The sequence below is a fragment of the Lycium barbarum genome, chromosome 9 (assembly GCF_019175385.1).
Source record: "Lycium barbarum isolate Lr01 chromosome 9, ASM1917538v2, whole genome shotgun sequence".
In the NCBI taxonomy this organism is placed as follows: Eukaryota; Viridiplantae; Streptophyta; class Magnoliopsida; order Solanales; family Solanaceae; genus Lycium; species Lycium barbarum.
In genome coordinates this window covers 12,060,699-12,076,060 of record NC_083345.1, presented here as the reverse complement: position 1 = coordinate 12,076,060, position 15,362 = coordinate 12,060,699, and the positions used below count along the sequence as shown (strand labels likewise).

The 15,362-nt window shown below is 33.0% G+C and overlaps 2 pseudogenes; one reads left to right on the top strand and one right to left on the bottom strand.

The window, feature by feature from the left end:
- Window positions 1–1,081: 1,081 nt before the first annotated feature.
- Window positions 1,082–3,243, top strand: LOC132610734 (F-box/kelch-repeat protein At3g23880-like; annotated as a pseudogene).
- A 7,590-nt stretch (window positions 3,244–10,833) lies between these two features.
- LOC132611645 (putative F-box protein At3g16210) lies at window positions 10,834–12,244 on the bottom strand (annotated as a pseudogene).
- Window positions 12,245–15,362: the final 3,118 nt, after the last annotated feature.

Here is a 15,362-nt window from a genome sequence, read left to right as displayed (position 1 = left end):
TGGTATTTGTAGCTCAACTATTAACGAGTGGCATGACTGAACCTTTTGTGATAGTTCAGTTACATATTTGAGCCTTTTCCGTATATACAATCCTGTCAAAACATACAACTTGCATACAACTGTTTTTCATAAAATTCGGTCAAAATATATAACCTACATACAACTTGCATACAAATTATGTGGTTGTATGTATTTTGTTTATCGTGTGTATGTCACATTATGTCCAGTGATACATTGGACATACAAGTAACATATACTTGAAATACGAAATACATACAACGTATTTATACATCTGTAAAAAACAACATTGTTCTTCTCTCGAGTTTCAACTTTCAATATGAAATTCTAACAAAAACCAACTCAAAATTGACATATAAACTCCAAATGAAATTCTCAATCGTTTACCATTACGCTCAATCCAAATAAATAACAAGGTGGAAAAATTCAATTTCTAATTTAAAGCTTTAATACTTTTTAGTGGCTATTTAATGAAGTTTTTCTCAGATTGGGTGTGCTTGGTGTGAAAGAGAAAAAACGAGGAAGATTATAGCTTTAAATGGAGAAAACTGGAGCCTAATGTCTTGCATTTACTATAATTGATAAAAGTATTGTTATATTTTGTAATTGAATAAAACTACCACAAAGAATATAATTAAGTCTTGAAGTAGCTTTCCGATGTAAAAATTTCTATATTTGTGTCTATACTAGTAAAATGAAATGAGTCCAACAAGAGCGAAGTAAGATACCAGGGATTGGTTTTACTTCAATCAAATTAAAGGGTTTTTTCTTCTTCTAACTCACTCAATGTTTAATATTTATAATTGGGTTCGATTAAATCAGAACTCGAACAGATAGAATAATAAATAAATAAATAAATAAAGTTAGAGGCTACCATATAGTAGTGGCGTTGATGTTTCACAAGCAATATTGTGATTTCTTTTAGCAGAGGACCCTCTTACGTACATGTATATATAAATACTGAATTATCAAAAAAAAAAACTTTAAATATAATAGTTGACCAATAATCAAAGATGACTTATTAACATAATTACTTTTTGGAAATTAAAAAGCGACTGCCAGATGAACAATCGTTTTTGGGGACACGCAAGTGAAATGTATTGTATTGGATTGACTATTTGTGGATTTTAAATAAAAATATTTAAACCTGGTAATTATATTAATTCAATAAACACATGACACATATTTTTACATATATTAATATCATCTTTAAATCATAATTAATTAGGGAAGGAATTGGGATTTGGGTTTACTGGGTCTGGCTGGATGTAAAATAGGTACGATTCACTAAAACGGAATAAAAAACAAGAAGAAAGGAAAAGGAAAATTTTAAAGAAGGAGGGAATTCGACTGTGGTTTTCAGGCAAACAGGGAAGAAAGTAAACTAAAAAAGATGGAAAATAAAAAAAAGAAAGAGCAAAGAATCAAGTCTCGGCTACAAAGTAAGCACACAGTATTATGTCAAGGTACCATATTTCATGTTGTAATTATTGTAATTCAATTGAATTAAGAGTAGAACCCTTTGCTTTTTGATGAAGAATAAAAGAAAAATACAAGTTGAAGTTGATATCCTCCTCCCACAAAAAATAATGTGAAGTCATCATTTGCTTGTCACAGAACAAGTCCCCCTCAGTCACGATCTTAGTTGATCCGCTCTTTTCAGATCTTGCTTTTATGAGCCAAAAAAACAAAAAATCATCAGTGAAATTGCTTTTACATTTCAAATGCGTCTGCAAATCATGGTGCTCGCTAATTGAAGATCCCCAATTCATCAAGTTTTACGGAGATATGTCCAAAAATGACGTGAATCGTCAAAAAATCTTCTTTAACTTGTGGTGAATGTGACAGTAAGGACGACTATTTCTACTCCGTAGATGCTCCACTTCAACATGATTTTGTTGCCTATCCTCTTGAGCTTCCAATTCCAGGAATCAATCACTTAAGTAGAGTAAGTTTTACTAGTTCTTGCAGTAATGTATACTTCTTCTAGTTTTCCCTTGGAATTTACCCGGCCATCAGAGAATCAAGAAAAATCCCTAGTCCAATCTTTAAAACGAGGGAAGGGAAGTGGTTCCCTGCTATTTATGGTTTTGACTATGTTTCCTCTACCAATGATTATAAAATTGTTAGAGTAGGAAAAAAAAGACACTTTAGCTGGTTATTATGAGGTCGATCTGTTTTCGACAAGAAGTGACTAGTGGAAATTGATTGGCAAGTTTCCTCCTAATGACAATTTCTCTAAAGCAGACATTGTTACACTAGATGGGATTGTTTATATGATAGCGATAGCGGATTTTTCTATGAGCAATAATGAATCTACCATATTGGGTTTTTGTTTCGAGAAGGAACAATTTCACCAAGTATTGTTTACGGATCAGGTTATAAGGTTCCAAGATCCAATTTTGTATGTTTTAGGAGAAAACCCTTGTTTGACTAGATTGCTCGATTCCTCGAGTCACAATTTTGAAGTTTGGTATATGAAGAGGAACGGGTTAATGAGCAATGAGTGGAGTAAGATCTTGACAATTACATCGATGCATTGCGGACGTTGCTTGAGGCCTGTGAGCTTTATGAAGATTAATGGGGACATATTGTTTCTAAGGCATAAAGGTGTTTCAGGTCTAATTCAAATCGACACAAATTTGAAGTAGTTGAAGTTGTTTTTGGGCTTGATGTACCAATTTATTTCAATTGGGTGGTACCATATGCGGAAAGTTTGTTTTCTAATAATTAAGGGCGAATCCAAGATAAGTGCACTAATACAAGAAGGTGAAAGCTTAAGTTTCAAAAGTCAAGGGAGTGACGCTGCAAAACATTGAAAATAATTAGTTTGTCTTACTTTTTTCCTTTTGGAAATTGTTCGAATTGTACTATTTATTTTTTTTCTTTTTTTTTCGCCAAATGAAGTTTGACAATTCTGATGCAACTGTTTAATATGTCTTTAGGTTGATCGTTCTGTAGAATATTGCTAGCATTGTCTGTTAGTTTAGAAGTTCCTTCTTTTTTTAACAAGTATAGTAGCAAATCAAGAAAGCGAAAAGTTTTTTTTTTTTTTTTTGGTAACTGAATTCTTGTATTTACCAGGGAAATAGATACAGAGTTCATCACAAGACCCCTAGAAACTGGACATAGAGCCCCAGTTCTAGCAAATCAAGAAAGCGAAAAGTTGGAGCGGACAAAATAGATTTTATAGCCGTTCTTCCAAATTAAATAGCGACAACTAAATTGCAATCTAATGGTTAACAATTATATATATAATCCACTTTATTAGACTAGTAGATGATTAGGAGAGTAGTATCAATTTTTTTGGTACACAATACGTATCTTTCAGCCAGCTTTATATTTCAGTTAACTTAGAGATTTTTAAACTATTGAAATTTTCCTATATTTTATTTATAAATATCAAGTGTTTCATTTAATATTGTAATACTTCAAGTTAAGTTAGCCCTAGAAGTTTTGCGTACTTTCCTGTTTCATTGAGTAATTATAATTTGAATTGAAGTAACAGTAGAACTTATTAGCGATTGAACGAAGAAAAAAAAATGCAAGTTAATAAAATTGAAATCCTACTCAAAAAACAAAAATAGGCGACATGAAAGCATAAAGAGATAAGCTGTTAAGAATCCTTTTCCCAAAAGGAATTAACGTTGCTTACTAGTTTGTTCTTTCCCCTTCTTTAATTAAACCCTAACCCTACGTTGCTTACTAGTTTGTTCTTCCCCCCTCTTTAATTAAACCCTGTCCCTAGCAACAAATTCTTTGGACATCACAAGTTGTACGTAAGTAACTCAAACATCATATCAATTATTTTCAATTTTAAAGTGTGTTAGTTAAATAACAGTAGAACTTTGTTTGATATTTTAGAACTATGAATTAAACTACTTAAATCTTAATAACTACCAAAAAGATTTTTGACAACAAGAATGAAGGTATTGCATTGCAATAAATGGAGTACATTTTATTAACTTGAAAGATCCTCTCCCAATTGTATTATAAGATGTGTGATACTGATCTTTTTTTCATACAAAGGTATAAATAATAAATGTAACGACGTAAAACGATACAATCTATCCAAACATTGTGTTAATCAAAATAGTACACTACGATACCTTACAATACAATACAATACAATACATTATGAAACAATATGTAACAAATCTCCAAACAAAGTGTTAAAGGAAATGGAGAAAATAATAAGCCTAAAAAGCAAAAGGTAAAACAAAAAAAAAACAGAAGTGGAGAAACCTAAACTAAAATCCTGCCCAACCTTGGAGCTTAGCAGAGGTCAACCGAAATCCTCAAAATTAAGCTCAAAAGTATAATCATTTTAGTTCCTAAGATTGCTGTTTTACCTTAGCAATTCCTCCTAAAAAGAGAGCCAGGAGAAGCCTACAAGGGGAGAAGCTCACCAACAGACTCGTACACAACTATTGGAACAGATAATCTGAACTTGGATTCTCGAGCTTGTGGTCTAACTCTCAACTGAGCCTGAGAGTGTGCAAAGAAGCAAGGAATTCTGGTGCATCTATCATCGCCACACCACCTGGTGTGGAAGTTATCAGGATGTAAGCTACGATCATAAAGGCCGTGAGCGAACCAACACCCCGCGCCTCGTCGACATGAGATGGGGAGCCCCGTGTAGAAACGACATGGGATGGAAAAGTGGAGTCATGGGTCTCTCGCTTAGCCCCTCGCCATGATGTCTGTATGGACAAGATGCCCATATGTGTGTAGGTAAACATCCAGAATTTCTCGTCCCTGTTATGGAATCCAACAAAAGCAAAGAAGCCCTGAGGTGATTAGTAGATTGATAATTCAAGAGTCCATTTGTCGAAGTGCTATGAAGCCTAAACTATCAAGTAGAATTAGACAACTGAATTTCTATCTAGCGGCTAGATAACTTGAAGCTAAAAAGGGGAAATTCAGTAATGTAAAATCCAACATACAAAATTACATTTGCGTGGCCATATTTTTAAATTACACCCAGCCACTTTTCACAGTATACAACATTATACAACTTTATACACCTATTGTAGACAATACATCAACCTTGTATAAAAGTGTATAATAATGTATAAGAGGTGTTTATACACACTTTTACCCTAGTATACAATATTATACAAGAGTGTTTATACATAAGAGGGGTTTATACATAATTTATAAGAGGTGTTTATATACACTTCTACCGTATAAAAGTGTATAATAGTATATAAGAGGTGTTTATAAACACTTTACCGAAATCCTAGATCTGGCAACGGCGACAACAAGAATCCTTTATCAATAAGCAGAAAGTGCACAGTCACCAGCGACGGTGAGGGCAACGTATCCAAACCGACGACGGCGTACCCAAGTAGAATTACCTCGTCGCTTCCTTCTTCTCCATCGCTGCAGTCATCATCTCGTTGCTTCCTTCTTCTCCATCGCTACTGCCATCGTCTCCATCGCTGCCGCCGATGGCTAGCTCGGGTATAAAATAAACATGAGCTAATCCGGATAAATATTTTCCTCAAATTATCATACAGTGTTATTTTCCCCTATAAAGTTTGCTACTGATAACTTGGGGCTTATGTCCAAGTGTCAAGATGAGATTTTTTTTTTTTTTTAGGTAAAAGAGAATTTTGTACTTATTCTATTTAGTAATTGAATGTTGCTAGTTGATCATCAATAAAAGTTTACAAGCTTCTCATTCTACTGTCAACAAGAAAATTGGATCAGGCACTATTTTATTTGGTAAATGGACGTTTTATGGTCCCACCCAATTATTTATTTGACAAATGACTTTTTCTGGTCCCACCCAAGGCAATAGAAAAAATGCAACGGTAACTCCGTTCGTGTGATTCTCAACATCTCAACACCAACATAGAACACAAGTAGGACCCGTTTGGCCATGAAATTTTCCACTTTTTCTCCATTTTTTTCATTTTATCCGAAATTCAACCTGTGGTTATGAAAATTCTTAATATAACTTAAAGTTATACTTAAAAATTCTTAATACAACTTAAAGTTATACTTGAAATTTGGAAAACACCTAAAATTATATATATATATTTTTTTACCTTCAATACATTCAAACAATCAAATATCTTTGCAAAAACCATAACCAAACACAACTCCATCTTCAACTTCAAAATTCCATATAAAGTGAAAAATATTATAATAGCAAATAAGAAAGGAGGAGGAAAAAAAGAAAAAATAACCCAAGAAAAAGAAGAGGGTGAGAGAAACCGCGAAGGAAGACGAAGAATTGAATGGAAGAGCAAAGTAACTTTGTTTATGTAATTCTTGATTGCTTTGAGAAGTGGGGCCTAGAAAGTCCATTTGTCAAGATACAAAGTACCTCACATACAACTATTACATGCATAGAGTAAAATTTCACCAGAAAAAGAGTACATTAATTTACCTATCGTTGAGTAAGCTTAAGCTTCCAGGCCCCAAAATGTCATTCCATTCGGCCATTGTTGAAGATCCAAGTTCTTGGAAGAGATTACGGTTTCTTGTTTTTTGAAAGCAATGTGGAACAGAGAAGCGGGAAATATGAATTTGATTTTTACTCTTAGCCGTTAGGAGATGAAATATAAAGTACATATAGTTTGTGTGTTCATTTCCCTTTTATGATCGTTTGTTTTGGTTGATTAAGATATTATAGTTTTGGGATAAACTGTGGGATATTTTATCTGATATTTGGTATTAAATTTTTTTATTTTGGGATTAGCAATTATGAAATTATCAAAACACATCTCGAAAATTTTCTTCGTGTTCCCGGTGCGAATGGATTATGCCCGGTTTAATCAGTTACACCAGCTAACATAACAACCCTCAACACTCCGAGTGCATAGGCGTGGAAAGACCAGTTAAGGTCTCGTAAGATAGAGTGGCCTATGCACAATAGCTTCAAGTTCTAAACCATTGCAAGCAACCTTCAAAACCCCTTACACATGGTGTTAACTTACAGTAGGTATTTCAAAGGTGGTGGAAACGCCCTGCAAGTATATATTTGAAGCCCTTATATCAAGAATTGCCCTGTGTAGTTGTCTAGGAGCTATGGAAGAAGAGAAAGAAAAGAAAGTGGTAAGACTGGGTTGGGGTGGAGGGGGGGGGGGGGGGGAGGGATAAGTGGGAGGAGACAAGTGTTCTTCGGAATGATCGGGCATGTAGGCGATAAATCGAGTTGAAAGTGAAAGCAACCAAAACTGGCGGAATCTTCTCGAAACTAATTCACTTGAGTGAGACAGAGGAGAGTGGAATTTCGTGTGTAGGCGTGAAATTCTGAGATCTTCCTTTGCGGGATTGGATTATTTTGATAGTGGAAATGCCATAAAGCGCGACCCAAGATCCATAATACGAAAATCAAAATCAGAATAACGAAGAAAATGACATTGTGATATAAGTTTGTTATTCCTTGCATTATAGATGTTGTTGCGTCTTGAGATTCTAATTGTCATGGTTTCGCTGCATCACAAGGAGCAATTATGAGAAATAACCATTCTAAAACAATCATTAGTTGGTGATAGTTCAGGTACGAAATGCAAACACATGATAGTTCAGATGAAAAACTCGTAAAAAGGTGATACCCTCGAGTGTGTTTTTGACCATTATCTCAATAATTTATACTCTCATCATTGCAATCCCGAGTAATTAACCAAACGACCCCTAAGATTTTATTAGAGCTCGAATTATTATATATTGTAGTTCGTTCTCCTTGTAATTAGATCCAACTATTATTAACAAGAAGTGCAAAATATTATTAACAAGAGTTTAATTTGTATATACTAATAGTACAATTTTGTTTGCACTATCAGGTCATATTCACGTGTTGTAACAAGTTACCTTCCTTATTTTCAAAAAAAATTTAGTGGAGAATTACTTATAGATATTTTCTGTTTAATCGGATAGTGTAATTTTTTAATATTGTCCGTGTTATTAGCTAAACCCATGCACCGTTATTAGCTAAACCCATGCATAAAAGATTTAAGTTGTATGTATTGATAGTAGGGGCTGCTTATCGTCTGTTCAGTTTTGTATGTTATTGGTACGGTTTATCTATTTGTAAACATGCTAGCCATATAAGATATTAATTATTTGTTATCAGTTAATCGCTTAGCAGTCTTTAACGATTCTATTATCACTGTAATCAATTAAAAAAAGTCTTGTAAGGGCTAACGATCAACCTGCTCTGCTAGATATTTTCTATTTCCCATCTTGTTTCCATTCATTAATATGAACTTTCTTCAACAATGCTAACCTCTAAGCCAAATTAGTTGTCTTTGACTTCCACATTAGCATGTGTTACCAGAGCAAACAACTAATGCAAAATCACACCTTTAATCATTGACATGGACTAAGTTCCTTGATTTACTTTCAGTTGAGTTGAAGTTGTATCAGGAAATCTAGTGCTACAAAATGAATGGTACATAATAGGGTGAACTTCACTTGCTTGGAGAGATAACAATAATAATCACTAGGTAGAAAATCTCAGGTAAATTATGAATCATATAAATTTGTTTAATTATAACAACTACGATGTACTATAGTCAAGCACAAGAAACTTATGAAGGGAAATAGGAGATTAGGAATAGTGAATTCCAAAGAAAAGTAAATTTTATAGAACCTTATGTCCTTATTGGGTTATCATTTTAATCGTTAAGTAAACTCAAAGAACCGATATTCGAACTGATAGGTCAATATTAAAAAAAAAAAAAACAAAAGCCGTTTAAAAACTGTTAAACCGATAATCCAAAACCTATAAACTAATTAATGTGCATTTTTTTTGTTTCAGTTTATCGGTTAAACCAAAATTTGCACACCCCATCTAATAGCTAGTGTAAAAAGTAATTTTTACACTGTCATTATAATTCAACCTCTAATAGCAGATTATTTACTATTTTTACTGGTATATTTATTAATTAATATTTGTCGCAAAGATTTACTTTTTATTATCATTATCAGTCAAAAAAAAAAAATGTTTGGCGCAATTTAATTTGGAATAAAGAGGGTAAGCAAAAGCTTAGAATATGAGGATAATTGATAATCCAGTATACCCAGTACTTTATGATGTACCACCTATCTATGTAATTTGCTCCCTTTAAAATGATTGGCCAGGTACCATGATACAAATCATTGTTTGTGCTTTTATAATATTCCCTAGTTTTTTAATGAGTCTTTATTACCACCCAAAAAAACGTATAAAGTCTATTTTATTTAGTTTCATTGTTTATCGTTAAAAATTATTAATACTCCTAACAGCTGTATTATGTTCATTTGCATATTGAAGTGCCTGGATATGGAAGTAGGTCTCTACTCCAACAACACATTGTTCTTACCTTCCCTTTATTCGATTCTGTGAAAATGAATGCGTTTTTCTTTCAAATTCTATTGACAAGTGCTTACTCAAAAAATGTCCACTCCACCTATTTGCTTTCTCAATTTGCAACTACACTTACTAAAAAAGAACTTTCGAGTTAACAGGAATAAACAGATAGAAACTGCACGAAGACATTAGCTGAAAGTCAAGTATGCATACTCAACATAAACAAAGGCTATTTATAATATACTTCTAATCTTTGTACTTTTCCCTTTCGTGGAATTCATGTTTTTAATCAAGCATAAGATTGGAGTATATAATAATTTCATATGTTGCTTTTGTCGACGATTATTTTGCCTAGAATATTTGTTGTGTAGGATGTGGCTAAATAACGGTAAAAATTTATTCAGGCACAGCATTTATTCCAAACTCATAAATGTAAGGTACCATCTTGCATATACATATTTATCACTTAATTGTGTGATCTCTTTATTTTTCAACTAATAAAGTTAAATTGTTTGGTATAGTTAACCACCCTGTGTGATGGTAGATATTTAACATAAATAACATTTGGAAATATTTGATAGGAAACAATGAATTTTGAAAAATGATAGCAGTATTCTACTAAACGATCAATTAAAATAATACAATTCGAACAATTCCCAAAAGGAGAAAAGTAAGACAAACTTGAACTTTCACCTTAACGAGTTTGCTATTTTCTTCGGGATGATCAACACAGCACTTCATGTCCTCTTTTTTGGCTAACAACAACAACGGATTGATTGATTAATTCGTCAACAATTGTTAAGTAGCTTATACAAAAGATAAGGTACATGAAGTATATAATAGACGAGCACCCAAATTTTACGGGATGAGCACTTCTGGTGTCCCTTCTTGCGTTTTAATTAGGGAAAAAGGGTCAAAAATACCCCTATACTTTGAAAAAAATGGCTAAAAATATCCTTCGAATTTATTTTGGGTAAAAAATACCCGTCCCATCCTTAAAGTTTTTAAATATACCCTTGCCTTGACAGAAATTATCCCCCAAAATAACCCAAAATCATTTTTGAAACCCGCTTCATCATTTAAACCCGACTCAACTAAATAATAACTCATATGATCCCCTTATTCCCCTAATACGTAGATTTGAAGTTTGAGGGAATTGGGAGAACGAGGGTATCTTATGATTTATTAATTAGTTGGATGGGGTTTAAATGATGAAACGAGTTTAAATAATGATTTCAGGTTATTTTGGGGGAATAATTTCCATCAAGACGGGGGTATATTTGAAAACTTTAAGGATGAGAGGGGTATTTTTGACCCAAATAAGTTCAGAAGATATTTTTAGCCCTTTTTTCAAAATAGAGGGGTATTTTTTACCCTTTTCTCGAGTCGGTCTTGAAACAATTCATTACATTTTCTCCTAGACTTCCTAGGTAAATCCATTTTATTATTCAACAATGAGCCACTAGACACTATGTATCTATTTTTTATCCTTTTTGTTTGGTTTGTTCTCAAAATTTGAACTCATTGAGATTTCTGTTCTTTTTCTGTAGTTGTGCATTCATCTTCTTGAAATTCTGTATCCATCCCCGTTTAGGAGAAAACAAACTTTCTGCATCTGATACAAGCCAATTGAAGTAAAAGTGGTACCTCAAGCCCAACGACTTCAACTACTTTGAATTCACGTCTTTTTGAATTATAGGCCTCGAAAATAACCTTTATTCCTCAGAAACACTATGTTTACATTAATCTTTGTAAAGTCACAGGCCTCAAGCAACGTCCGCAGTGCATCGATGGAATCGTCAAAATCTTACTCCATGGGTTGCTCATTAATTCATTCTTTTTCATACACCAAACTTCAAAATCGCGACTCGAGTTATCGTGCAACCTAGTCAAACACAGGTTTTCTCCTAAAACATACAAAACTGGATCTTGGAACCTTTGAACCCGATCCGAAAAGAGTAAAGGGCAGCCCGATGCACTAAGCTCTCGCTATGCGCGGGGTCCAGGGAAGGGCCGGACCACAAGGGTCTATTGTACGCAGCCTTACCTTGCATTTCTGCAAGAGACTGTTTCCACGGCTCGAACCCGTGACCTCCTGGTCACATGGCAGCAACTTTACCAGTTACACCAAGACTCCCGATCCGAAAAGAGTACTTCTTGAAATTGTTCCGCCTCCAAACAAAAACTTAATATAGTACATTCATTCATAGACCAATACGTCATCGCTATCATATAAACAATCCCATCTACTGTAACAATGTCTCCTTCAAAGAAAAAGTTATTCGGAGGAAACTTGCCGATCAATTTCCACGAGTCCGTTCTCGTGGAAAACAGATCGACCTCATAATAACCAGCTGAGGTATCTTTTTTTCCTACTCTAACAATTTTATAATCATCGGTAGAGGAAATGTAGCCAAAACCATAAATAGCAGGGAACCGCTTCCGTAGCCTCTTTTTAAGGATTGGACTAGGGATTTTTCTTGATTCTCTGATGGACGGGTTCCACAAAACGATTAAATCGTAATGGAAAACTAGAAGTATTATACCATTACTGGAAGAACTAGTAAAACATACTCTACTTAATTGATTGATTCCTGGAATTGGAGGTTCCAGAAGAGAGGCAACGGAATCATGTTGAAGTGGAACGTCTACCGAGTAGAAATAGTCGTCCTTGTAGTCACATTCACCACCAATCAAGAAGATTTTGTTACGATGCATGTCATTTTTGGACATATCGCCATGAAACTTGATGAATTGGGGATCTTCAATTAGAGAACGCCATAATTTGCAAACGCATTTGAACCGTAAAAGTGATCTGACGGGAAGTTTTAGAAGTATGTTGGTGGTGATATCATAGGGTAAGTTACTATTAGGCATCCTGATGATTTTTGGCTTGATCAACTGATTTTTTATTTCCATGGCCTGACTAATGTACGGGTTTATATAAGCAAGCAACGTAACTACAGTATTTTTGTGGGAAAAGGATTCTTAAAGTTGACCTTTTTCTTGTCGGAGTAGGATATCAATTTCAACTTGCATTTTTCTTTTATTTTCTTCGTTAAAAAGCAATAAATTCTACTTTTAATTCAATCGAATTACAATAACTACTAGTCTACTACTGCATGAACGCAAAAATTAGCATTCATTAACTCGAATTCTTTCTTTACTAAACCAGACACCTGATAAGTATACATGTTAAATGATGTGGAATCTATATATATATATATATATAATATAAAGCTAGACATAGACAAGATGATGTGACACATCTCTATGACCAGCATTTATAGTTATCTTTTATCTCATTTTTTAAAACATTTTTCTCTATTTTCTCCTTATTATCTAATTAAAGAATGAACATATTCTAACCTATTTATTGAGTTTCATTAAATTTTGTAACAACCATATTAATACAAAGAAAATAAAGATCAATTCATTAGTTTTCGTAATTGGCCTTTGGACTCTCTTGCTCTTCCTACTCCAGGCGTTCAGCCAATTAATAGCATTTACTCTTCCTTTATTTTTTTCCGTTCCTCATTAGTTCCTTATTTTCTGTTTAAAATCTACTCATATTCAAGATATATATACTCCACGATTACAATACCCCTCCCTGACATCCTTATATTTTCCTCAGATCTCTCCTTCTCTTCTTCTGCAAATGACTTCCTACCAATCTGAGTGCATTGATAGTTTCTTTGAAGCGAAAATTACAAAGGTCATCTGGGAGCTGTTAATACTTTTGTTGTCTCTCCGGCCAAAAATAAACGCAGCAACGGCCACATAGAAACAAAAAGACAATGCATGCTTGAGGTCTGTTTTCTGAAATGTACAGTAGTTTTCTGTCGTATTGTTCTGTCCTCATCTCTTCTCTCATAATTGTGTATTTATTATTTATTTACTAGATATAAGACTTAAACGTACTAATATAAGTGATTCTTCATATGCTTTAACCACTACACTACAAAAAGAATAGGAATTAGAGACCGATAAATTATGTAAGCTAAATAGCAAAATCCGTCAATAATCCTATTTAGCAACGGATTGTTAAAATTCTGCTAGCTATGAGCAATTTAGCGATGGATTAGCGACGACGTTTGTAGCCAACTAATTTTTTTTTTTTGGTAGTGCTCTATATAGAATTAAATCAATATTCAGCCCCGCTCTAGCAAATGGTCTGAGTTTTATCATTTTATCTACTTTAATTGTGCTTACTAATCAAGCCTATGTGTTGTCGTATGATTTCGTGAGTTAGTATATTTTGGGTTGTAGTATGTTGTTCCAAAAGAATAATAGTTCTGTAATTACATCAGATTACTCTTTACCTACAAAGTTGAGTCATTTGTATTTATTAAGGTCCTTTTTCTTGCATTTTTCCTCATAGGAAAGGGCCAAATAAACCCCTGTACTATTGGAAAAGGGCCAAATAAATCCCTGTACTATTGGAAAAGGGCCAAATATATCCCTCGTTATACTTTGGGTCCAATTAAGCCTGACAACCGGTTTAATCGGAACCGGACCGGTAACCAGTTAGGGAACCGGCCGGTTTCCGGTTAAAAAACTGGAACCGTTTAACCGGTTCCGGTTTACCGGTTTGAAAACTCAAACCGGAACCGGTCCGGTTCAAAGTGTCCAAAACATGTTTTTTTTTTTGTTTTTTGTATTATATATATATATATTATGGTATTTATTAGTATATTGTAGGTATATTTACATATGTTATACAAGTTTATAAGTAAAGTTTAAATATTTACTGACTAACAGGCTAACAGCAAGTCAGCAATACAGAATATACGTATACATATACATATATATACCTAAAATATAGTAAGAATATACTTTTATATATATATATATATATATATATATATATAAATATGTTTAAGTTATATATAACATTATATATGTATAACTTACATATATATATATATATATATATAACTAAAATAACTAAAATATACTAAGAATATACTTATAATATATAGTATACTGATACATATAACTTAATATATATAAATATGTTTAAGTTATATATAGCTTATATATATGTATATAACTTAATATATATATAACTAAAATATACTAAGAATATACTGATACATATATATATATATATATACATATATATATATATATATATATATATATATTAAGTTATATATATATATATATAATATATATATCAATATACTTAGGTTATATAACTTAATATATATAAATATGTTTAAGTTATATATAGCTTATATATATGTATATAACTTAATATATATATATATATGTTTAAGTTATATATAACATTATATATGTATAACTTACATATATATATATATGTGTGTGTGTGTGTATTAATGTATATATGTTTAAGTTATACTTATAGTATACTATACATTACAAGTATATTCTTAGTATATTTTAGGTATATTCCTAACTTAATAAAAGTAAAAATATGAACACAAGTAAATAGAAGAAAGCTCAATGAGCCATATATTTTATTCATTCTTGGATAACATTTATTTGAAAGTTGTAGTTTTTTTTAACTTGCAAATAATACATGAGTTGTACAAAAATAGTAGAATAATAAAATCACCAATTTTGAACCATTTTGTTAATTTCCCCCACATCATATTCAGTCATGGAAATATCTTCAAAGTCTTCCATTTGGTTCTGTCCACTAGCTATCAAATCTTCAATTTCTTCCTCTTCGCCTTCCTCCGCTTCTAAGTTTTGGTTGCGTCGCTCCGATCTAATCCAATCGCGAATGCACACTAGTACTTGCAAGCTAAAGCCGGATAATGAATGTCTATGGTCTCCAATTTGCTGTCTTCCTTGGCTAAATGCGCTCTCTGAAGCCATGGTTGATACTTGAACCGTAAGGATATCTCGAGTCATTCTTGAAAGTACCGGATAGCTTGCCTTGTACTTCTTCCACCTGCTAAGACGACCAAGTCATCCAGTTCCTTGATATCCACATTTGGCTGCATCAAATAAAAGTTATATTCATCAAAGTTTGCAGTAGAAGAAGAAGTTGGCTGTGAATGTA